Raw genomic sequence first — 26,023 nt, forward strand, 5'->3', positions numbered from 1 at the left:
GAAACCCAGGGGTGTAGGAAGATGTTTCATATAACAGGGTACCTTTTCTATTTTTACTCCAGTTGGTGGTGAGAAGAGAAAGAGAGATTTGACATAGTAACCGTCACGAGACCGAAGCAGGTCTCTCAGCGGTGTGAACGTCCTTTAATGAACTCAGTAGGGACCCAGAAGTGAAGAACAAAGGCTGAGTGTGGCCGTACCTCAGCCGCCAAGTGGAGTGATATGAAGACAGGAGGCTGGAGAGTGGGTAGGCCAGGCCAAAGGAGACCTGTACTACTCAAAGGAATCAAACTTTACCCTGAGAATGGGGGTTGACATGATCAGACTTATGTCTGAGAATGGTGCTTCTGGCTGTGGTAGGAAGAATTACAGCATGGGGAGAAGGAATACAGGAAACAGGGAGACAGCATGGTGGGCAGCCAGGCTCTCCGGAGGAGGTAACAGCCTGTACAGAGGCAGTGCCTAAGGAATCATGAGACGCGGAAGGATTAGAAGCATGTTGATAGAGGCTGGTCTGATGTGGGATTTCCACTGTGTGCTGTGATTACCATTAAGGAATAAAGAAAATGCTTTGGACCTATAGCAGGGCAGATCTTAGCTAGGCAGGGAAAACTAAGCTAAATGCTGGGAGTAAGAAGGGCAGAGTCAGAAAGAAAAACCATGGAGTCGCTGGAGACAGATGCGCTAAAACTTTGCTGGTAGGCCACAACCTTGTGGTGATACGCAGATTAATAAAAATGGGTTAAATTAATATGTAAGAGTTAGCCAATAAGAAGCTAGAGCTAATGGACCAAGTGTATTTAATTAATACAGTTTCTGTGCGATTATTTCGGGGCTAAGCGGCCGGGAACCAACATATGGCCTCCTCTAGCACTGGTCCCTAATACCGTTCTTCAGTGATGGACTAGGGCTCTGGTGCTCCTTGGAGACATTAGGACTGAGGCAAAATGGGCCTGGAGTATCTTATAGTGACAGAAAGCAGCTCAGTGCTCAGCACATACCCCACTGGGGTCAAGCACCATCCATGGTAGAAGCTAGAACAATTTGAAGGCAAAATAAAGGAAGTTTGAATTATAAACCAAAGTATAAGCAAAATCCATGAGTTTGTGCTGATACAAATGCTTAAGTCAGAAATAAGTTTCCTGTTCAGGAAAATTCCGGATAAATCGCTTAAGTGGTCCAGCCTCAGGAAGGCGGAGTATAACTCCCCTTTCCTCTGGGATGCCATGCACAATAACTTCATCCAGCTTGACAAGCAATGGCTCAACCTCATGATCACGCAAATCTTGGCACTGATAAACTATTTTGATAGCATGAGCTCTTGTTGGGTCCTTGGGTACATTTAAGGAATTAAGATGTGTTTGTTTGATGAATTTTTGGTGAACTTAGGCTGTGGGGTGGGCTTTGAGCCATCTCTGAACCATCTCTCCAGCCCCCAGTCACCTACTTCTAACTCCTAAAGTTTCCATGACCTCCCAATGAAGCCATCACATCACGACTAACCCATCAATCATTGTTTAGAAAAAGCTCAAGCCCCTTCTATGCACTAGGTACTGGTCCAAATGCTAAGAATCTGCTCTTCTGGAAGGGGACAGAGAATAAACAAGGAAGCACGTGATCCTTCAGGTATATACGTGCTATGGAGGAAGGTAAAGCCAGTAAGAATCCCATGAGGGTTATTTTGTCTAGAGCAGGCAGAAAGGCCCCTGCAATGAGGAACACAAAAGCAAGACTATTAAGGAAATGTAAGAGTCAGCCTTACCTTCCGTTCAGGAAGAGCATCCTAAACAGAGACGGTTGTGGTTACTACCCCCAACACAGCCCCCAGCAATCGCTGTCTCCCGGCATCTGTGCACCTGGAGTTTCTGAAGCTGGGTCATCAAAGGCATCACAGAGGCTGGGGAGATCGCTCAGGTTCCAATGTGCTGAGAAAACATAAAGCCCTGCGTATGGATCCCTAGCACCAAAGCATAAAGCCAGGCATAGTGTGAATGCCTATAACCCCAGGGTTAGAGAAGCAGAGACAGGAGGCTTCCTGGGGTTTACTGGCAGTCTTAATTGGGGTTTCTATTGCTGTGACCACAATAAAGAGTGTAAAAAAAAAGCCTCTTATAAAACTCTTTTAATTGGGGTGGCTCACTTACAGTTCAGAGGTCTAGTCCATTATCCTCATGGCCAGACATAGCAGTATGAAGGCAGACATGGTGCTGGAGAATTCTGCATCTTGATTAAAAGGCAATAAGGTAATAGGAAGTAGACTGAGACCCTGGGCATGGCTTGAGCATATATGAGACCTCAAAGCCCGCCCCATAGTGACACACTTCCTCCAACAAAGCCACACCCCCTAATAATGCCACTCCCTTTGGGGGCTATTTTTTCTTTTTTGTTTAAATAACTTTTTTTCATTTATTTCGCATACCAATCACAGTTTCTCCTCCCTCTTTCTCCCCTCCTGCTCCCCCACTTTCCATCTACCCCACTCACAGCTGCCTGGTACAAGGCAAGAACTGTTAGAGGCCTGACCCAGAAGGTTGAAACGGGCCATTTCAGGATGGCTCTAAGACAGATTCAAGGCTTGCTGAGGTGGGGAGAAGAATCAAGACCCACTTCAAGATGTTGGTCCACATAGCAGTTAGAGCGGGACTACTGTATACTAGGGGACATGTTGGTTGGAAAAAGTCACCCTAATTTTCACCAAGTAATGACTTAATTCATAAGACACAAAATTAGCCTATAGGTATCCTGAGGGCCCCACTATGCAATCACCACTTTGGATTACAAGCTTGAGGGTCCTTCTGTGGGTCCTTCTTGCTCTTTGCCTGTAATGTGGGCCTTCCTGAGTAACTGTTCCCGTGACACGGTGGAAAGAAGCAATAATGGTGGAAGGGAAAATCAAAGATCATGTCAACTGCTGGAGGAAAGAGGGGTTGCTTCTGGCCATGGTAGCTATTCTGGCCATGGTTCCTCAAGTCCATGTTCTCATTTCTTCAAAACATAGGGTAGGCACGGACCCTTGAGGTTTATTATAGCATGTGCCCTTTCTACTAGAGACTCGATGCCATAGGCAGCATAGTCCAGGAAGGCCTAGAAAAGAGGAAAATCAGAGAGCCAGGGCTTCATTTTTTGAATGATATCATTAGTGAGTATCAGAGGTTGCAATTTCTATTTTGTTAAGAGGAACTGAAAATCCAGAATTTTATGCAAGATATGCCAGTTTTAAAATATTTCTCACTCAATCTCATTTTCACAAAATAACTACATAGACCAGAAAACACAAAAATCACCTGAGGAGTCCCACTCTGCCATCATGGCTTGGGATCACAAGTTCATCAGTCCTTCTTGTGGGTTCCTTATGCTCCTTGCCCATGACATGTGTTTCCCTGAGAGTTTCTGTTCCCTTTACTAATCTGACAGGAGATGGAGGAAGAATATCATGTGACGGCCCAGGTAGGGGGTGTGACTATGTGGGTGTCACTACTGCTACTGCAACCCCACATCTGCAATACTGCAATCCTTCATTAACCTCTGTGGACGCCACAAACACCTGGGAGAGTAATTCACTTAATCTCATTAGTTATTTATTTAGTTATTTCCCACAGTACCTAACCATGCCTGACTCATAATGAGCAATGTGAATGCCTTTCCTGTAGGTGTTGTTAATAATTTATCCACTCGTTAATTCCACTGGGATTCCTTTAATATTAATTGGCTTGCCTCGCAGCTCTGGGCACTAGGAAAATATCTAGCCTCAACATGTTGGCCAGCATCTGTGTATGGACATGAGACCCCCTGAGAGTCCCAAAGAAAGAGATCTGAAAAGCCAAAGGTCCAGGAACAGGAAGGGAGGAAGACATTCGGAGAAAACTGAGGCAACTTCTAGTTATGGTGGGATCCACTAGAGGCGAGGGAGGGCAGCTGGGTATCAAACATCTGGTTTGTTCACAGCTGAGTGGTTTCCCAGGATGCAGGACATTAAATGCTAGGAGGAAGTAAACCAGTATTGTTGGTCAGTCTGGAAGTGGGGTAGCAATAATTACAAGCATATTAGACAGACAGCCTGGCTGTGTAACCTCACAAGTTACTTAGCCTATCAGAGCCTTAGGCAGCCATCAGCATCAGCATAGTCTCTGGCAAAGGGGAAAAATCATTTTTCTCTGACCTTCCCAATGCATGGTGTTGTGGCCAAACCCCTAAGACAAGGCGCTGTTACAATGGTAATGACTCTACAGCATGGTCATGCTCCTTCTGAGGAGGATGACTCTCTTTCTGGTGCTGAGTACAAAGTAGGTCTGGGACCATCATCGGCCAATTAACAAGCAGGAAGTCAGGCACACTGCCCAGTGACCTAGCTGCTAACAAGATCCACATACAGCAATATTCCACCTGTACTAGAAGCATTGCGGATCCCACCTGATGCCTGTGTGTTCCAAACGGATTTTAGTCTGCATCTTGGCTCACCCTACACTAAAAGCCAAGGAAATACCAAGCAGGCAAAACTGTCGGGATGCTCAACACACTGCAAGGACTCTGCCCTATCTGCCCTCCTGGCCTCACTCTTGGGTTGTCTTGGGTTGTGATAGCTCTTTCTGCTGGTGGCTTCTCTCTCGCTACGTCTATTCTGGCTCCCGCCCTTCCTTGTGCCATCTCATTCCCGTAAGCTTTCCTGAATAGGTTTTCCTTTTTTAATTTATTTTCTTCCTAGAGACACAATACGGCTTTGCTGAAATTAAACTGAGAACTCCAAACGTGCATACCGTATACAAAAATAAAAGTCACCTGAATGACCACCAGCACAGTCTGGTGTCTGTCCTTCCTTGATGTCTCTCCTATATGTGATTGCCTGGCTGGACAGACAGGCGCGCCCATGGCATTCATGTGTCCTGTCTTATTCATGAAGCCTCGGTTTTGTGCCCAAAATTTCTTTGTAGCTAGGGATAGCCAGAAGATGTGGTCTGACTTCCAAATCCCATTATTCACTTGTTGGATGTTGTGGAATATTATTTTAACTATGTAAAGATGTGCTACATTTGTTGATGCTGCATTTCTTTAATTACGTAAAGATGTGCTGCTGTTTTACCTTGCCTGCCTTAGGCACCTGATTTATCTAATTAAAAAAAAAAAAGCTGAACAGACAACAGTAGGCAGTAGAGGGGTAGGCGGGACTGGCGGGCAGAGAGATAAATAAAAGAGAACAAGGGGGAAAGAGAGAGCCAGCCAGCCACGGAGTAAGCAGGGAAGAAGGACGTACAGAATGAAAGCAAGGTAAAAAGCCCCAAGGCAAAACCTAGATGGAGAGAAACAGTTTAAAATGAGTTATAAGGCCGGGCGGTGGTGGCGCACGCCTTTAATCCCAGCACTCGGGAGGCAGAGGCAGGCGGATCTCTGAGTTCGAGGCCAGCCTGGTCTACAAGAGCTAGTTCCAGGACAGGCTCTAGAAACTACAGGGAAACCCTGTCTCGAAAAACCAAAAGAAAAAAAAAAAAAAAAAAAAAGGAAGAAAAATGAGTTATAAGAGCTAGTGGGACAGTCATAAGATAAGGTCGAGCATTCATAGCTAATAATAAGTCTCCATGTCATGATCTGGGAGCTGGCTGGTAGCTCAAAAGAAAGCTTGCTCCAGCTGGAGAATTCCCAAGCCCGTTATTTCTCAATTAACTTCTCAACTCCTTCCCCCTTGATTTTATCTTCCACCACCCCTGCTGGGGATAACTCATACAGTTAGTCACAGGGAAATGTGACACACATCCTGGCTGCGGAGGCTCCACACACTCCCACGGGGTCCTGGGTAGGATACATTTATATAAAATTTGAATGTTACACAAACGTATTACAGAAACAAAAGACATGGAAAAATTCACACTTTTAATTGCAAAATTCCCTCAAGAATGGATGTATTGGGGAGCTGGAGAGATGGCTCAGTGGTTAAGAGCATTGCCTGCTCTTCCAAAGCTCCTGAGTTCAAATCCCAGCAACCACATGGTGGCTCACAACCATCTGTAATAAGGTCTGGTGCCCTCTTCTGGCCTGCAGGCATACATGCAAACAGAATATTGTATACATAATAAATCAATAAACATTTTTTTAAAAAAAGAATGGATGTACCCGTTGGATTCCAATCAATAACATAGAAGAATCCTTCCCTTAGCCTTGATACACTTAATAGAGAGAAATCCCAGTCTAGAGATGGGCATTTTGGTAGTATGACAGACTGGTGTGGGAAGTCCTTCATTCTATGTGTTGCTTGTATTGGTTAATGAATAAAGAAACTGCCTTGGCCTGATAAGCCAGAACTTAGGTAGGTGGAGAAGACAGAACTGAATTCTGGGAGGAAGAAAGCAGAGTCAGAGAGCCGCCATGGAGCCACCAGAGTCAGACACGCTGAATCTTTCCCGGTAAGCCACTGCCCTCTGGTGATATACAGATTAATAGATATGGATTAAATCAGGATATGAGAGTTAGCCAATAAGAGGCTAGAGATAAATGCAGTGATTTAATTAATACAATTTCTTTGTAGTTATTTCAAGGCTAAGCTAGCCAGGATGAACAAGTGAGCCCTCCCAACAACAGACCAAAAAACAAACTTGGATACCTCCTGTATGTGCCTGAGATACCAGGCTAAAAATAATGACTGTCATTGTAGACACACTGAGCATTTACTAACGAAAGCAAAGCCTGCCGTCAAGAAGAAAACTGGAACTAAAGAGCTGGGGCTGGTACAGGGCTGGGTCAGACAAGGGGGCTACAGATATATTGATCCCCAACAGGAAGTGAAGCTAAAGAGTGGGCCTAGGATGAGGATGCTTAGGAGCACAGAGAGGTTATGCTTTCTTACACAGAGCCAAGACTTTCCAAGGTTTACAACTCGAGACACTAAAGTCAGGAGTGGGTGGGGAGATAGCTTAGCAGGAAAAGGCACCTACCTGCCACCAATCCTGGCAACTGGAGTTTGAGTTCCAGAGTCTACAGACTGGAAGGAGAGAACTGACCTCTGTAAGTTGTCCTCTGAACACCACATGTGTGCCTCAGTAACAACATGAACACACAGAAAGAGAGAGAGACAGAGACAGAGAACATGAATTTACAGTAAAATTTCAAAATATGCAAGAAAATAAGCCACCATGAGTAAGAATCAACAGAAACTACCAAGTCAGACAATTCCTCTGTGAGATCTTCATTGCTATGGTTACTACCTAAGATAAACAGCTGAAAGGTGGAACCATTTACGGTGTCTTACAACTTTCAGGCTTCAGTCCAAGACTGACTGGCCCCATTGCTTTGGTGCTGAGGAGGGGGATGGAGGACTAGAAAGGTTATGTCAGCACAGCTGCTCGCTTAGTGGTGTCCAAGAAGATGAGAGAGAGCAAGCCAGCAGGCCAGAGAAAAGGCAAGACCTGGGACAAGATGGCTCCGGAAGCTTGGCCCAGTCACCTACTTCTTCATATATATATATATATATATATATATATATATATATATATATATATATTATGTATACAGTATTCTGTCTGCTCGTATGCCTGCAGGCCAGAAGAGAGCACCAGACTTCATTACAGATGGTTGTGAGCCACCATGTGGTTGCTGGGAATTGAACTCAGGACCTTTGGAAGACAAGGCAATGCTCTTAACCTCTGAGCCATCTCTCCAACCCCCAATCACCTACTTCTAACTCCTAAAGTTTCCATGACCTCCCAATGAAGCCATCACGACTAGTCATCAGTCACATCACGACTAATCCATCAATCAGGTCAGAGACCTTGTGAACCAACCAATCACCTCTCAGTGTTTGAAGACTGACTCTTCAACATGTGAGCACAATACTTCAAGTAATAGAATTATCAAAGGCATATCATGATATCATTTGAAATTTTAAAAAATATATTAAGGTAAAATTCCACATTCTGTCTAAGACCAGTTTTTTTAAAATTGCTTTTATTGAGCTATATATTTCTCTCTGCTCTCCTCCATTGTATAAATGTACCACATTTTCCTTATCTACTCTTCAGTAGAAGGGCATTTAGGTTGTTTCCAGGCTCAAGACCAGTTCTTATCCAGTGCTTTTTAATCAGTGTCTGAGATGTTGTCAAATGAATGAGTGACGTGACTTTGAAGAAATGCAAGTCTTGCATGTGCTGATAGTGCACGCTCGGTAATACTTAAGATGGAAGGATGAGCTGAAAACAGTTGATAGTGTGCTTGCCTTGCACTCCCAACCCCTAGGCTCCATCCCTAGCCTTACATAAACCAGGAGTGTGATGCATGCCTGGAATCCTAGCATTCAGAAGGTGGTGAGGAGAGGTTTGGAAGTTCAAGGTCAGCCTTGGCTATGTAGCAAGTTCAAGATCAGCCTGAGCTACACAGGTCCTGTCTAAGAAAGAAAGATAGAGGAAAGGAGGGGGGGGGAATGAGCTAAAAATGACAAGATCAAATGTAACCAGAACAAAATTAGTTTCTTCTATATTAAAATACTTTACAGTTAAGTATAGAATGGAGACACTTGGCTTGCAGGAACTCAGGAGGAACAAGACTGAGGGAGGAGTAGAGAGACAGTGCAGACACTCAGAGAGAAGTGTCACTAATAGCTATTTTTAATTTAATTTAGATATAATTTGCATGCCATTAAGGTAGAATTGAAATTTTAGGTAATCACATGATTATACAACACTCCCTCCTTAGTTCCAGGACATTTTGACAGCCCCCAAAGAAGCCCTTTACCTAATAGGAGTCCCTTCCTCTTCTTCCTCTTCCTCCCAGTTTCTGGCAAACTTCCTGACATGTGAATTTGCTTATTCAAGGCCTAATGCCCAAAGAACCAGTAAAAGTGCAGCCCTGAGAGCTGGAGGGATGGCTTGGAAGTTACGGGCAATGCCGGGGATCTGAGGCCAGTCCTCAGCACCCACCACAGGTGGACAACAACAGCCTGTCACTCCAGCTCCAGGGGAATCTGACCCCCGCCTCGACCTCTGAGGGCACCTGCTATTACGCACACATCACTTCACACAGACACACACAAACACATAAGTAAAGATAACTTAATCGTAAAAACAAAAAGTAAAGTCCTTTATGCCAGGGGTGGTGGCCTAGGCTTGTAGTCCTAGCTCTGGAGAAACAGAAACAGAAGGATCCTTGGGGCTCGCTGCCAGTCAGGCCAGTCTACTTGGTGAGCTCCAAGTCTACAAGAGACTCTCAAACATGTTCACACAGTTATGCACACACACACGCGCACACACGCACACACATATGCACACACATATGCACACACACGCACACACACGCACACATATGCACACAGGAAGACATACAGCCTTTGTGTTTTGCTCTTATATTCAACATTATACTTTCAAGGTTCATCCAGGCTGTACTATACACCAATAATTCACTCATTTTTATAGGGTAATAGTACCCCATTATTATTTCTACTTCTTGCCTGTAATAAATAAGGTTATTATGAATGTTTATGTACAAGTTTGTGTGTGCAAATGCCTTTCCTCACTCAGTGTTCTTTTTGTTAATATTCATTTATAGAGCTGTTATTTAAAGAAACTCAGTGGCTAAGCGCATGTGTGGCTCTTGCAGAGGACCCAGGTTTGAGGTCCCAGAACGCATGTTGGACAGTGAGTTCATAACCTCCTGTAACCCCATCTCCAAGGGCATCTGACACCTTTGACCTTAGAGGTACCTGTACACACACCCATTCAAAAGTAATGATAAAATAGACCTTTAAGATATTTATTTATTGGTGAGTGTGCATACACTCACACACATGTCACATGACCATGTGAAGGTCAGAGGACAATGCCTGGGGTTGGGTTTGCTCTTCACCTCATTGGGGCAGAAGTGTCCCTTCTTTTGCTGCTGTGCTGTATACTTCAGGCTGGCTGGTCACAAGCTTCTGGGCTATTCTCCTGCCTCAGGTCCTAGCTTATTGTAGGAGCGCTGGCACATGCATACATACTGCCACATCTGGCTTTTAAGGCTGTGGGGGAGGGAAATTGGGTCATCAAACTTGCAGAGCGAGCAAGTGCCTCTTTGTTCTGTTCACTGAGCCGTCTCATTCAGTGGTCTGTCTTTTCTTTTCACAATTGACTTTTTGGGGACTTGTGTCAGGAATCACTTGTGCTTTTAGTGTTATATCAAGAAATCATTGGTTACTCCAAAGTCATGAAGATTTACTCCTAAAGAACTGGGGGGGGGGGGGGGGGGGCTGATTTGCTTTGGTTTTCTGATCGTGTATTGTTGTTTTGGCCTGTTGAGACCGTCTCACCATTTGACTCACACTGGTCTCAACTGCATGATCTTCCTGCCTCAGTCTTCAAGTCCTTTTGAGTTCATCTATGTAGACTGTGTGAAAGGATCCCACTTCTGTTGATACAAGGTCTTTCTCTGTGACCCAGTCTGCCTGAAACACTCATGGGCAACCTTCTTGTCTCAGCCTCCCAAGTGCCAGGGTTATAGGCATGAACCTCTGCCCTTGGCCAGGGTTATAGGCATGAATCTCTGCCCTTGGTCAGGGTTACAGGCTTGAACCTCTGCCCTTGGCCAGGGTTACAGGCATGAACCTCTGCCCTTGGCCAGGGTTATAGGCATGAACCTCTGCCCTTGAAACTCTTTCATATGTGATTTTCAGTTCCCCAGCACCATTTATTAAAAAAGACAAGACAAGTTAGCTCCCCATTGAGTATTCCTGGCACTTGACAGTTACATTGGCTCAACCGCTAGAGGAACCAAGAAGCCTAGGGAACTAGAGGATTCATTACTAGCCATTCCCAGGGTATCAGTGTCTCTTTGCTGGGACTAACCTGATTGGTGGCACCTCCAGCCCAAGCCCTGCCATTTCAAACAGTGCAGTCACTTCAGACTTGATTATTTCTGAGCTGTGCACTAAAACTAGCACACACACTTTTTTTAGTTTTCAGCATCAATAGCCAACGTTCTTTCCCTAAACCGTGTCTGCTTGTTTCCTGGAAACAATTAAAATGCTAGGTGATTCCCTCATTTCAACACACAGCTGAGCTTTCCCTGAAAGCAGCTGTTCTAGCCTGCAGGACTCAGCAGAGCCTGGGCTCAGGGCACATGAGGAAGGACACACTGGGGTGGCGCATTGCCCACTTCTACAGCACAACCCACTGGCTCAGTCAGGGTCACATGGGCTCCTGGATGCTGTGTGCCTTTAGATGTTTCTGTTTTCCCAATCTCTTTGATGGGTGCCAATTTGCCTTGGGTAATGAATCTCTTTAGACTCCCCAACATTCTGTTTACAGCTCTGATTTGGTGCTGACTACATCAGAGTAAATAAGAACAGCTGACATGGGTTGAGAATTTATTGGGTGCCAGGAAATGATCTCAGGACATTTCTCATTCTATGGCGAGGTCCTGTGTTTATGGCCATGTTGTAGATGGGGAAACAATGGGCTTCGTTAACTTTAGAAAGATCACAGCGTGCCTGCAGTGGCTCACGGTTAGAAGCACTTGCTTCTGTTGCAGAGGACAGAGTCCTGTTCCCAAACTGTTCGCCACCTATAACACCAGCTCCGGAGGATCCAACTCCCTCTTCTGACCTTAGGCAGGTGCACACTTATGTGGATACACACAGACACACAGAGACACATACAGAAAAAAAGAAAATAAAGCTTTTTTTATTAAAAATAAAAGCAATCACAGGATTTTATAAAATCATAAGGACATAGACCTCTGGAATCTGGACCCAAACCACGGACGGTTTACAAGCTGAGACTTAGTTCTTAGGGGACTCCTTCTGCTGGCCCTCCTGAACACTTCCCATGAATAGTCCTGGAGAGTTTCTCAAGAAGTGAGGGCCTAATCAGAACCTCAGGCAGTGGACAGCGCAAGAAGCAGACTTAGAAGCTATCCTTTACAGATGCACAAAGAGCCAGAAAAAAAGACACAGAAAAGTGGAGACAAGAGGGCTAACAGGATGACTCAGGCAGTAAAAGCACCTGCCAGCAAGCATGACCGGTGTCAGAGGTATCTGCAGACAAGGAGAAGAATTTTTGAAATCTGTTTTTTTTTTTAATGGAGATTTTGGCTAGAAAGTCTCCATAAGTTGCTAAGCCACAGCTTGATTTAATGAAGCTTCCATAAAAGAACAGTAAGCGCACAGCCCTGGCCTCACCGTGGGATTCTTATCTCCCCCAGCCAGCAAGCAGCATCTGGTGGGTTTGGGACTGTCTTCAGAGGACACCTGCAGCTTGAAACTTTGCTCACTGATTGGCCAGCAAATGTGAGTGTCAAGGACAATCCTCCTACCCAAGGCCTTAAAACCATTTCAGAGCAGAGCAGGTCCCATGATGCCCCATTGACACTCATAAAGTCTGCTGCCATTTCCTCGCTCTGGATCCGATCTTTCATTGTTACTGTAACCAAGTCCCCAGTTTGAACTCTGAAAATATGGCACGTGGTAGTAAAGGCTTTAACTGTCTATATGGTAGATCAGAGGGCCCCAGTTGGTAGCAATTTTATGTCAGTACATCTGACAATCCTACAGACAGATTTGCTTGCTACAACCGCAGGGTGGGTAGCAGAGCTACTGCCTTCTACTAATGGAGGCCAGAAGCCCATGTGACAAGAAGGTTCAAAACCTCAAATGTCACTTATGTGGGGCTTTGAGATTATTGAGGGAGGAAGCGATAGATAGATAGATAGATAGATAGATAGATAGATAGACAGACAGACAGATAGATGACAGATAGACAGACAGACAGCTGATATATGGAGGGAAATTGTCTAGATTAATCTAAGACACAACTCTGGCTACTGCCTGTAAGAGACTCTCAGAAATACCATGAGTACTGGGTACAAGGGGAAATTTATTAGATTATTTTAAAGTCCCAATTTGTACCAGGTGTGGTGGTATACACCTGCAGCTCTGGCTCTGGGGAGGTTGCAGAAGGTGAATACACTTCAGAATCCATCTGCAGTTGCTGGGGTCAGTCAGTCCAAGCGAGCACATCACTCTCGGCCCTACAGGGCTCACAATGCATTCACAGTGAAAATTCCCACATGCTTCACATGAAGGAGGCTCACACCGCAGGCTCCTCTTGCTCCTCTCCTTTGACGCAACTCTCCCAGAAGCCCAGGTACCATCTCTCTGGCTGCACAGGAACCTCACCACTATCTCTCCTCAAGCCTCTTTATTGGAAGCAGAAGCATGACTAGACACAGCAATTCCTACCTTGGAAAGTATACTGTTCTCCATCCTCCTCTCCCCAACCACAGCCGCACATCCAATGCTCCTGACCTAATTCCTCTACCTTAGATCTACTTCCCAGAGGGTGGAGAAGCAAGAAGAGAGACATAACGGGGTGGGGGTAAAAAGCAGAGAAAGCCATTTCTGCATGCCTAATCTGTTGGGCAAGTTGGTGATCAGGAAAATAATCAGCGAATTAGTAAGTCAGGATCCTATTGGGCTTTACAGCCTCCTCTTATTTTCTAGTGCTGGATATTGAACCCAGGGCTTTATACATGTTAGGTAAGTTCTCTATCACTGAATATGTCCCCAGCCTTGGCCAACCTTGGAGTCTATAGATAAATCATCTATATTAAACATAGACATCTATTGATAACCATCTGCACCTCTCTAGGAATTGGTCTCTACCAACATATGGTGAAATATTCCTATCTGCATGGATAAGTTTAATGTTGGCATCACTGATACTTCCAAGCAGAAGCTGGGACAGGTCAGGAATCACCTTGCATTGCTACGCTTTACGCTTAAATCATGCAGGCTAACGTTCTTACATGCTAAGGTCCTTACTGCCGGTTCTTTCCGTCTATGATCGTTCAGCCAGCTTAACGGAACTCAAGTGTGAATGAGGTAGGCAAGACACCTGCTGCGCTGCATGGAGTTCTTAGTTGAGCAGCAGTGACAGAAACAGAAGTGGCCTCTGGGAGCTGCAGTAGTTGAGCTTGCTGGCAGGTGGGAGTGAGTGGGGAGCCTTGGAAGAAGGTGCTGGAAAGGCAGGTAGAGTGAAGATTGGAGGACTGGAGGTTCACTCTCCTCCGAGACCCAGGATCGGAGCAGACAAACAACAGCGATCTGACTGGCCTTTCAGACCCTGGTGGAGATGCCTCTCATGCAGAGGCATCTGGGCCAGGGCCACTGCCCAAGCAAGAAAGAGACCATGTCACCTGCTTCTGTGTGCCTGGATCCCTGGGATGCTCCGGTCTGCCACTCCTGGCTTCCTGGGCAGACAGAGGCAGCAGGTAGGAGATTAGAGCCCAATGTGAGGGCTACTGCAGTAATTCAGGCAAAAGGAAAGAGGGAGTCTTGGTGGGGCAAGCTTACAAGTAGTTGGAGAGTCAATGTCCAGGGCATAAGAGGGCCATCAGGAAAAGAGGCAACTGGGTCTCTTTCTTCCCTGCCAAGAGGTGGGAGGGGGCCAGGGACACAGATCTAGGGGTAAATTGTTTACCATGCAAGCATGAGATTCCCAGAACCCACATAAAAAACTGAGTGTGGCAGCACACACTTATAATCCCAGCACCAGAAGATGGAGACAGGGATCCTGGGAACTGACTGCCTGGTCAGTCAGCCCAGCAAATCAGTGAACCCCAAGTCTACTGAGAGGATCTGTCTCAAATAATAATGTGGAGAATAATAGAGGAGGATGCCTGATGTCAACTGCTGGCTTTCATGTGCATGGGAATGGGCATGCATATAGCGTGTAACACACACAAGCACACACACATAATACACGCACACACACACATACAGTATATAACACACATGATGGTAAGGTGTGTTTTCTTCCCCCACAAAGCCATAGGAAGAACATGGTTTTGGAAACTGGAGAAAATCAGTCCAGGCCATGGTTAAGTTCAAGATCCCACAGGACAGGCACCATAAGCAGACACTGGATCTGGGTTCTGCTGGGCTTCTTCTCCCAAGTCCAGGATGTGGCCAGAGGATTGGAGAAGGCAATAGACTCTCAGACTGGACTATGAGCCCTGCAACTCTGCCCTGCAGGCCACCATTGCCCTGCGGTGCCACCATTACCCTTCTCCGGGTTTCATGCTCTGATATCTGAAAGGACAGTGACACCTGAACCTAGCAACTAAGGTTCGCGCGTGTGTGTGAGGGTTAGAGAACAATGTGCAGCGATGTTTACGTAGGACACAGCCAGTCCAGGAACCACACACTGAACACTAACAGGAGGCACTTACTGGAGAGCTTTTAGAGATGCATGTTAAAGAAGCCGGACTGCACAGATGTCATTTAAAATCAGCCATTGGGGGAGATGACCCAAATGAAAAAAAAAAGGGATTCCACTGTGTGAGGTCCCTGGTGAAAGTCACAGCTATAGGAAGCAGGCATTGCCAGGAAGAGGGATGGCAGGGGGAAGAGGGATGGGTTGTGCAATGGGCACAGAGTTTCGGTTTCCCGAGATTAAAATACCATGGAAAGAGAAGTGGGGATGGTTAGACAATATATAAATGTACTTAGCGCAGGGGGTGATCGTCAGGTCAGGGGGCAGGAGAGATGGGCGTGCCATGAGTTCAGAGTTTCAGTTTCACAGGACAAAAATACCCTGGAAAGAGAAGTGGTGGTGGTTAGACAATATGTAAATATGCTTACTGCCCTTGAGCGGGACACTCGAAATGGCTAAAGTGGTAGTTTATGTTATATCTTCCAAGAAGGAAGAGACTTTGACACTCATGGAGGAAGAGCAGATTAGCTCCACTCACCTGCTCATACCTAAGCCTCACCCACCTGCTCATACCTCAGCCTCCCTCCCCTGCTCACACCTCAGCCTCCCTCCCCTGCTCACACCTCAGCCTCCTTCCCCTGCTCATACCTCAGCTCCACTCCCCTGCTCACACCTCAGCCTCCCCCCTGATCACACCTCAGCTCCACTCCCCTGCTCACACCTCAGCCTCCCTCCCCTGCTCACACCTCAGCCTCCCTCCCCTGCTCACACCTCAGCTCCACTCCCCTGCTCACACCTCAGCCTCACTCCCCTGCTTATCTCAACCTCACCCACCTGTTCCCCTCAGCTCCCCTCCCCTGCTCAACCCTTCACCTCTTCTCAATCTGAACACTGATTTCTTTCCCCCTCCTCAGCTCCCATCATCCATAGCGTCCTGTCAGTACCCCCCCCCTTGCCCCACACCCTGAAAAGGGCTGCAGTCTTAGCCTGCCAGTGTGGACAGGAGCGCAGAACATTCCGAAGCCTCTCACCACCCCCATGGGCTGTGACTGAGTTCTGTGCAAGACTGGCCACTGAGACCCTCAGTCAGGCTGAGGTAACCTCCTTTACCCCAGCTGCCATTGCACTTGGGACACTACAGAGCAGGAGAGGACAAAAAGTGATTGTCACAGCTGAGAGTGTGGGCGTAGGGCTTTCTTTTATATTCTTTTCAGTTTTGTTTCTTTGTTTTGCTTTTTGAGACAGGAGTTCAGTGGCCCGTGGACTTGTCATGTAGATGAGATGACCTTAAATTCCTCTTCCTCCTGCCTCTACCTTCCAAGGGCTGGGATTACGGCTGTCAGCCACCCAGCCCAGATCGGTCTTTGCTATTCTGAGTAGAATGTGAAGGGGGCTAAAAGAGGGGGCTAAAAGAGGAGGCTAAAAGAGGGCATGGATGGGATCCATGACTGCAAAGCATCCAGGAAAAGTGTCCCACAATTCCTCAGCTCCTCACCTCTGGCTCAGAAAGTCAGGCCAGCTGGACCATGGCTTGTGACTCTGCATACTCTTGTCAGGGTCTACAGGAAGGGGTCAGGGTGGCAACAGCAAGCCTGGCTCCCTCTAGCCAGGCCCCACAGTGACCTTTTACACAATGGGATGTTCTGACGGACTCTCTTCTACGTGGCCTTGGTCCAGACCAAGCAGAACCACAGAAAGCTCCCGCCGCCTCGGTTTCTTTCCAGAGAGATTCCAACCCCATTATTCTGCTCCTCCTTCATCCTTAGGCCTGCGGCTCCTCACCTTCACCTCTGCCCTTAAAACTGCACTGTTATAAAAAACAAAACAAAACAAAAACATGATGTCCCAAACCACAAGGGCAGCTGCCGCGTCAGCACAGACCGGACCGAGAGGGGAAAGAGAGCACAAGGCACAAGCCTGAATGACACGTGCAAAGACACAGGAGACAACATCTGAACAAGACCCAGCCCTGCACCGTTGCCAACAGTCCCTGCAGCAAATGCCGCAGCCCCTTCCCCATCTGTCCTCAGCTGAAAGCCTAAACCAAGCGACCTGAGCCTAGGCTGCATGGGCATACAGTCAAACAGCTCCAGCCAGACTGCACCCCGATATGCTCCCAAGCATGGTAGAGAAAGCAGAGGACTCCAGGGAAAACTAGGGCAGCTGTCAATCAGCCTTGGGTGCCTACCGTGTGTCTGTCCTTTTCCATTCTTCCAAACAGAACAAATAAAAACCCATGGGTTTATCATAGTAAAAGAAAAGCGAAGTCCTCCCTGATCTTGGTAATTATTTTGGCAATGATTTTTCCAATTGCTTCATTAATCAGCTTGTACTATTGACCACTTACTGTATGTATGCCAAAAACTGTATACAACAGCCCTCCAAGGACAATGTCATTATTCCCATTTTGAGGATGAAGAGGCTTTGGTTAATCATTTGCTCAAGGTCCCATTGCCGGCAAGGGTGATTCACAGACTGGTGTAGGGACCTCACAGCCCATGATCTTTGCGCTGGGAGACTCTGTCCCAGTCTCTACGGCAAAAAAAAAAAAAAAAAAAAAAAAAAAACCATGAGATTTAGGTGCACAGGGTGGGAGCAATTAGGAAGGGGGCAACACTGAGGATGAAGTCTGCCCCAAATAGGATCTACTCACACAGGGGTGGTTCAGGCAGGTTTCCATGAGTTCAAAGTCAGCCTGGTCTGTATAGTGAGTTCCAGGCCATCTGGAGCTACATAGTTAAAACCTGTCTCAAAAAAAAAAATATTTAAAACCAGTCAAGTTCAGTGGTACTATGTTTGCCTGTCACATACAAGGCCTTAGGTTCAAAGCTCATCACTATTTAAAAACAAAAGTGCCCCCAGAGACACAGGACAGTCTTCTCTTCTGAACCTTAGGGGTTCTAGATTTTCAAAGGGACAACAAAAGGGACATCCTACTTTCTGGGATCTTAATGGCCATTATCTTCAACCTCTGACAATTTTCCAAGTGTAAAAACCAGAGATAAAATTTTAACCTGTGTATATTCAATTCCAAAGCCCATAACTCTCCGAATATATGATATCAGCAAATCTAGTGGTCTCCCATAGCCCCCTCGGAGGACAGTCTCATGACATTTGTATTTTCTTTCGGCTCCAAAAGAAAACCTTAAGGCCACTCACAGTCCTTAAACAAGAGCTGTATTAGTTTATCAGCTGTATGGTCTCTAATGTACAAAAAAGGCATTAAAGTAAAAGGAATGGAGGCTGACAAAGAGATATCAACTGCCTGATACCCCAGCTCGGAGCCCGCCACAGCCACTTTATCTCTCGTGTCCTATCAATGACAGTAGAGACACATGTGTGTTATCACGTGCTTATGGATATATAGCCATAAAAAAACCTCAGGTAGGAACAGATTACTCCACATTCCACGTGTTGATCTCTGTTCCTAACAGTCTGTCTAGGAGACCCTCCGGATCAGCACATGAAAGCCTGCCTTGAACTGATATGCATGGTGTATAAATGAAAAGCATTTTGTGAATTCTAAAGTTATATTCAGGCCAAGAAAGCGAGCTCAGAAGAGTCTGTTGCTTGCTTTGGCATGATAATGACAGAGAGGACAGGAAGAAAGCCACCTGCATCCTCCTCGGCATCCTTCACACACAGCCAAGTGGTCCTTCTGTATAAAGCAGGAGAAATAGTCCCATCGTCCTTGAGTTTGGCTTGGAGATTGACAACCTACTCACACAGGAAAGTACAGTGAGTTCAAGTAAGTCACCTTGGCATCATTATTTCTGAAACCTGTATCTAAACCTCACCTAGAATTTTAAGCATCATGAGGGAAGGGCAGATGAACTTGGGTGGGGCATTTTTCCCCAGCTGAGCCCCACCACAAGGGACTAACTCACAGAGCACAGGGCATTGTCTCCTCCTAGGCTACTCTGGCCCAAGAGCATTCCTCCATGCAACAGGGTTTCCTGAGGCACTTTCCCGAGGTACTCCAGCACGTCTGTCCTCTCCCCTTTGCTCCCAAAGCCCAGATCCACACAGATCCAAGGAAGGAGACTCCACACACACAGATACCAGCTCTGGAAACCTGGAGTAAGGTGTGTGGAAAACCATCTTGAGTCCAGGCTCAGCTGTGCGCTCACAAACCATCTGCTGCAGCCTGGTGATTTCCAGGTTCTGGTCCAGCAGGGAGCAGAGACTGCAGGCTGCATTGACTGTGCTACCCAGAGGTGGGGAACGAACGACATGAATGACAGAAACACAGTGAAATAAGGGCCTGGCTTATGCTATCCACACAGGTGACCTGATGGTTCAAAGCTCTTCGGTCAGGGAGTGCTCATGCCCACAACCTTGGCGCTGGTGTCTCGTCTCAGCTGCTTCGTTGGCTCAGGGCCTTAAGAAGAAAGAAAAGAGAAACAAGATCTCCTGGAAAGAAGAAACAAACTAGACTTGACTGGGCAGGAACCAGACCACTGGCCACCGCCTGGACAGGTCCATAGTGTTTTTCTAGCTTCTTCATAATGGTCCTGTGATTTCCTGACAGGCAGATAAAACTCAAGCTCTGCATATACAAACATTAAGCTCTTTCAGGTGTTTCCCAAAGTCTCTGAGAGGAGCCATAAGTCCCCAGGGCTCCTCAGCTGGTCAAGCACCATGCTGCCTTCAGCTGGTAAGCAGAAGGTGCACCAGCCACCCTGCTTAGAGAAAAGGTGTGGAGAGAGACTGAAAGACAAACTGCTTATCTTCCTCATCTTCCAGCTCAGGCTTCCTGCTCTCACTGGTGTTGGAGCAAAAGGCAATCAATGAAAGCAAGTTGAGACACCCTGAGAAGGAAAACCCTTGCTAGCTGCCTGGAATTGCTTCTGAAATTACATCCAAAGAGCCTGGGGAGGAGCCGGCTGTGGGGAACAACTGTGGCAAGCCAGTTTTTGCAGTGGCTTTGTTTAGCAAGAATGGCGCAGGACCCTGGTTAGAAGTTAGTTGTTTATGTTGTAAATTCCAGAGAATAACTAGCACCTAATAATAACTAATAACCAGGAAAAGGCTATGTTAGGGCTGTGTCTTGTCTGTATGGAGTCAGGGAGCCAGTGGAAGCATGAAATGCTAGGCCAGAATGACCTAGAAGATGGTGGCTTCATGCCTCATACTTCCTCTGAAACTAACAAACTTTGTGACCTCACTTTGTGACATTTTAAATGCTTCCTTGGGCATTTCTTTAAATGCTAAACACAGCTTTACCGTACAAATCAGCGATCCTTCTAGAAGTTGCAATCCTTCCGCAGAGGAATTAGTAAATTATCGCGCATTATTCATATTGCACAAAATAGCCCATGGCCTATCAGCACAAATATGCTGAAAAAATGGAACCACTCAGCTGTGAAGAGGAGCAAAGGGTGGTGCTTGGTGCAAACTTGAAGCTTGTGCTAAATGAGAGACGTCCGATTCAAAAGGTTGATGACTTCGTTTCTATGTGACCAAGAAACAAATCAACAACTCTATAAAGACAGATGGTGATTGTAAGGGTGGGAGAGAAGATGACAGCAAAACAGAAAAAAGGCATGAGGGGGCTGGGCATGGTGGTGCGTAACTTTAAACCCAAGGCAGGAGGGAGAAGGAGGCTAATATCTATGACTTGGAGGCTAGCCTGGTCTACCTAGCAAATCCCAGGTCAGCCAGGGCTACATAGAGAGATCCTGTCTAAAAAAATAAAGAAAATACAAACTAACAACCGTGAGTCATCGACAGATACATTAGTGACAAGGACTTCTGAGACCGAGTCCTTAGCTGTTCTCACCTGTTGTACAAAGAGTCTTCCTCACTAGTGAGGACTCATCTTGGCAACTATTTTCCTTCTCCATTATTGTTTCTGGAGTTTCCAAGGCCCTGTTGCCTTCATCTCAGCCCTGGCAGGCTCACCACTCACCTCCGAGGTTCAAGAGAACAGAGATAGAAGTAAGTTCAACAAAGTATTCAGATTGAGACTTTTAATTAAAAAATAATAATAATTTTATTTACTCGGTGGAAGAGGAGGTGTGTATGCCATGGAGCTCATGTGGGGAAGTCAACTGTGTCCTTCCACCCACCATGCCGGTCCCAGGCATGGAACTTGGGTGATCATACCTAGCCACAAGCGCCTTTATCCACTGACACATATCTTACCAGTCCCCTCTCCGGTCTTCTCCCTTCAACACCACTAGCTTTCTGTGGAAGCCTCAATAGTCCTGGTTCTGGGACAGACATTAGCATTTGGTCTTCAAAGCAGGTTACCAGAACCTCTTTCACGCTGGGCAGTGATGGTGCACGCCTTTAATCCCAGCATTGGGAGGCAGAGACAGGTGGATCTTTGTGAGTTTGAGGCCAACCTGGTCAACAGAGTGAGTTCCAGGACATCTGGACCTATTCAGAGAAACACTGTATCGAAAAGTCAAGAAAAAGACAAGAAATAAAGAACCTTTTTCACATCTGACACAGACCTTCTACGGTGTTTGGCTCAGCAAAGCAAACCCCTTAATAGCTCGGTTCTCCCCAGTGCTGGCTATGGTAGGAGCGTGCATGCCGCCCTGGTGAGCAATGACCTGCACTGATTGTCCCCCTTTAATCTTTTTACTGCACTTCCAGATGAATTGCTCAGTGTGGATTCTTAGTAACAACATGAGCCATGAGTTGTGTATACTTAAAGACCCCAATGGACAAAACAGAGTAAGATAAAGTCGACCATACAAAATATTATGTGAGCAAGAGCTGTAGAACCAAGATGGGTGAGACTACTGTTGGCCTAACAGGGGAGACTTCTTATGGGGAACTGTATACATATATGTAAAAAAATAAATTCTAAAATAACAATAAATGCTACAGTATAGTAGATGTATACTTGCTACTGCGGCCATTTATAATCACGGTTCCCTCTGCAGGATGCATATTTTGTCACACTTTCGTACAACAGTTTTATTTGCATCAACATCAGCTATGGATCGTTCTATGTTGGTAAGACTACAGCATCGCTTTGAGGTATAAATTTTCAACATAATTACAGTTCTATGGATCACTCTCATGTATATGGATGGTCACTAAACAGAATATCACTCTGCAACCTATAACTGTACAAAAAGAAAGCTGTGGTTGCTACGTGGAGTAGCACACATCTTTAATCCCAGCTCTCAAAAGACAGAGGTGGGCAGATCTCTGTGATTCGAGGCCAGCCTGGTCTACAGAGTGAGTTCCAGAATAGCCAGGGCTTACATAGTGGGACTCTGTCTTGAAAAAGGAGAAAGAAAAGGAAAAACAAAAAAGTAGAAGAAAGAAGATGTGAGTCTGTTTCCATAGAAACACAAATGGAGGCCCAGGGATGGGAAAACTTGAGATAAGTTAGAAAGGAAGAGCTGGATGGTGATGGGAGGGGGAAGGAGAAGAAAGGAGGACAAAGGATGAGGAGTAGAGGGTGCAAGGGAAGGAGGGGGTTCCTAGGATGAACTTCAGATGAGCTATGACTGTAACGCTGCTCTTTGTAGCGTTCTCTTGCCTCCTTGCCGCTGGGCCTTCTCTCACACACGAGAGGAAGAGAGGAGAAACTCCTAAACTCTCCCACAGCCCCCCTCAATCTCCCTAACATGGGTCTAGGACCAGATAGCTCCATTCTGCTCTAGCCGGTTCCCAGGCTGGATGGAAAAGAGCTTGCCCTTTGCTGTGCGCTGTCTTCCTGGTGCCGGGCCAAGGCAAGCAGCATGTGGGCTGGAGAGAAGAAACAGGCTGTGAGAGTAGAGCTGGTGTCTTCTTGGGCACAAAAAGCATCAGAGGCTGCCAAGGCAAAAAGACCAGTTTTCCAAGAAGCTGGAGGAGAGCCAGCATCATTCTCTGATGAACTAACTTGGAAACCAAAGAATTGGTCAACAAGCCCGGAGGCTCGCCTACAGAATGCGTAGTGAGCCGCAAGCCGCTCCTAAGGAACGAAGAAGGAAACAGACTTCATGTGTTTGTAAAAACAGGTGTATCGCAGCTACAAAGAACACTTAAATAATGTTTACATCACTTGAAAGGGGCTCAGAAAAGAAGGGTCGGTGGGGCTGGAGGTGCAGAGCTCTTGTCTAGCATGGGAGAGGCATTGGGTTTCATCTACAGCATGACAGAGAAGGAGAGGGAGAAAACCGAAATGACAGTTCCCGGAACCCATTCCTCTGCCCTCTGCCTACCCAGTTCAAGTGAGTGGCAGGCTACTGTCATTGCTGAGGAATATTTGTGTAATGTCTGCTGGTTTCCCAAGGATAAATAAAGATCCAGTCGAAGACAATTTAGAATTAGGCCAGATGTGGTGGTACCTGTCTGTCCTTCCAGCACTCTGAAAGCAGAAACAGGATCACTTAGACTGTGAGACCAAGCTGGGCTACTGAGTGAGATCCTCTCTCAGAAAAGTAAATAAAACTGAGGTTGGGGAGTGATCCATGCATCCTCCAGATCAATGGGAAATTGTAACAGGCTCCCTGGAAGCACCCCAAGCTCAAGGGTCCTCAGGAGCAATGACCACGTACAGCCTGAGAGGCTGGACCTAGGACTCCGGTCTCACCACTGAAGCCCTGTTTGAGGTGACCAGCAAGATGCAGGACATCAAAGCTGTAGAAGCCACACTGCCAGGAGGGACATCATCACTATGACCTGTATGAACTAGCGATACAAGGCAGGAGAGGTTTTACCCAACCACACTAAGTGGGGAACCAAAGAAAGATGTTGGCTTCATTTCTGGTTAGTCAGCTGGCTGAAGATATGATATCAAGGGGCTGGAGAGATGGCTCAGAGGTTAAGAGCATTGCCTGCTCTTCCAAAGGTCCTGAGTTCAATTCCCAGCAACCACAGGGTGGCTCACAACCATCTGTAATGGGGTCTGGTGCCCTCTTCTGGCCTGCAGGCATACACACAGACAAAATATTGTATACATAATAAATAAATAAATAAATAAATATTAAAAAAGAGGAAAAAATAAAGATATGATATCAACACCGAGTTCTTGGATAAGATATAAGGAATGGTATTTCTTGAGAACCCAGGGATAAATTAAGACTCATCTTCCAGTTCTGGGAGGTCTCGACCAGGGTGTGGCTGACATCCTAGCTCAGTCTTGCCTTGGCGATACTAGACAGGACTTGGTGGACCGACGGAAGGGAGTGGAGCAGAATGACTGGATGTGGCCATGCAGAGAGGCAGGGAGCAGGAAGAGTGAAGAAATGGGTGTGGCTGAAGCAGAAAGAAACCCACTGTCAAGTCTCTCCTCATTTACAGAACCCAGCTGTCACTGAACACCTGCGTGGGAATGCTACTGGGCCGTCTGTGACAGGTGGGGAGCGGTGAGGTGTGGGCTACACCTTCTGTGAACTCAGAAGTGTGTGACGGAGCACACCCATCATCTCAGCTGAGACACCAGGAGAGCAAGTTCTAGGCTAGCCTGGGCTACAAAGACCCTGTCTCAGAAAAAATAATGGATAAAATAAAGAGTACAGTCTGTACACAGGAGAGACAAGGACCATCCAAAGCAGAGAGACGCATGCCCAGTGGGGAAAGTCAGCAAGTGTCTTCCGGGGCTCCCCCTCCAGGCCAGCGGAAGCCCCCGGGGATGTAGAGGAAACCACTGATCAACCCTCACACACCATAGCCCAAGCTAGCTTTGAACTTCATCTATATCCCAGGCTTTGCCCTGAGTTTTTGATCCTCCTGCCTCGGCCTCTAGAAAGCTGGGATTATAGGCGTACACAGGCCTGACTCTCAAAAGTCACCCCAAGGGATGCAGAGAAGTCACTTGCAGAGGAGGGAGTTCTACCAGATTTGGATCCAGAAGGGGCAATAGCATTTGATTGGCACCTAGGGAAGAAGCAGGCGTTCTGCAAGTGTTGTGGCGGACACGTGGGATCCATGGCCAGATGACATGAAGGGGGTGGGGTGACAGTGGGCCAGGTTGGGGCAGTGACACTGAGTGGCAGCAGAGGCAGGTGGGGCTAGACAAGACTGTGTGAAAAGACAGTAAGATGCCATAGATGGCAACTAATGGCCTTACTCCTTTAAGCCCTGAGACTCTGGGGCAACTAGGATTTCTGATTGGAAAAACAAAAAGGGCCCTAAATGTATCCCAGCAAAGCTCCTGCCACTTCTAAAATAAATGACAAAGAGGCCTGAGGAAGGCTGGGTTTTCCCGAGTAGGGAAGGTGACCTTACAGAGGATTTGGGCCTGCTTATCTATCTAGTGGCTATCTTTAAGTAACTGCTGGCCTCCTGCCAGGGACAGACACTAACAAGAACCCCCAGAAGAAACTGACTGCTCCTCAGAGAACCCTCACACAGCCTGGGTGTCTTCTTTCTTATTTCTTCACAGATGAGAAAAGACTGTCAACACCCTCCCACCACCTCTGCAGCTTCCACAGCAGAGCTGTGAACTGTTAGTGGGCTCCCCACACCACAAGAGGGCTTGAGGGAGCGCAGGTCAGCCAACCAAGCCTGCTCGACCATGATCATCGAGTTAGCTACAGGATGCACAGAAGGTATCTCCAGCAGAAGAGAGAGACTGATAGAAAGGGAAAGGGGAAGGTGAAAAGGAGTGGGGAGGGGGAGGGAAGGGGAAAGGGAGAAGGGAAAGGGAACAGGGAGGGAGAGGGGAATAGAGAGAGGGGAAGGGGGGATAAAGGATGGAGAGGGAAAAGAAGGAGAAACAGAGTGGGAGGGAGAAAGGGGAGGAGAAGGGGAGGCAGAGAGAGAAGAAGGGGAGGGGAGGGAAAAGAAGGGGAAGAAAGTGAGAGGAAGGGGAGGGAAGGAGAAGGAGGAGGGGGAAAAGGGAAGGAGAGGGGAAGAGGGAGGGGGAAAGGGAGGGAGGAGAATATCCCTGCAGGCTCCTAGGC

General features: G+C 46.7%; 1 long non-coding RNA gene across 3 annotated transcripts; it reads right to left on the bottom strand.

Moving 5' to 3' along the window:
* Window positions 1–11,761: 11,761 nt before the first annotated feature.
* On the bottom strand, window positions 11,762–25,718 carry LOC119815475. Of its 3 annotated transcripts, none has more exons than XR_005285512.1 (6): window positions 21,312–25,718; window positions 18,779–21,075; window positions 17,818–17,908; window positions 17,512–17,696; window positions 16,660–16,971; window positions 11,762–15,545 (listed from the first exon to the last, which is right to left on the bottom strand). It is a non-coding gene; the product is annotated as an uncharacterized LOC119815475 (long non-coding RNA). The 3 variants fall into 3 exon arrangements; XR_005285513.1 differs by having other exon boundaries at window positions 18,779–18,881; window positions 19,052–25,718; XR_005285511.1 differs by having other exon boundaries at window positions 18,779–25,718.
* Window positions 25,719–26,023: the final 305 nt, after the last annotated feature.

This window comes from Arvicola amphibius, chromosome 5 (assembly GCF_903992535.2).
Source record: "Arvicola amphibius chromosome 5, mArvAmp1.2, whole genome shotgun sequence".
NCBI classification, from domain to species: domain Eukaryota; kingdom Metazoa; phylum Chordata; class Mammalia; order Rodentia; family Cricetidae; genus Arvicola; species Arvicola amphibius.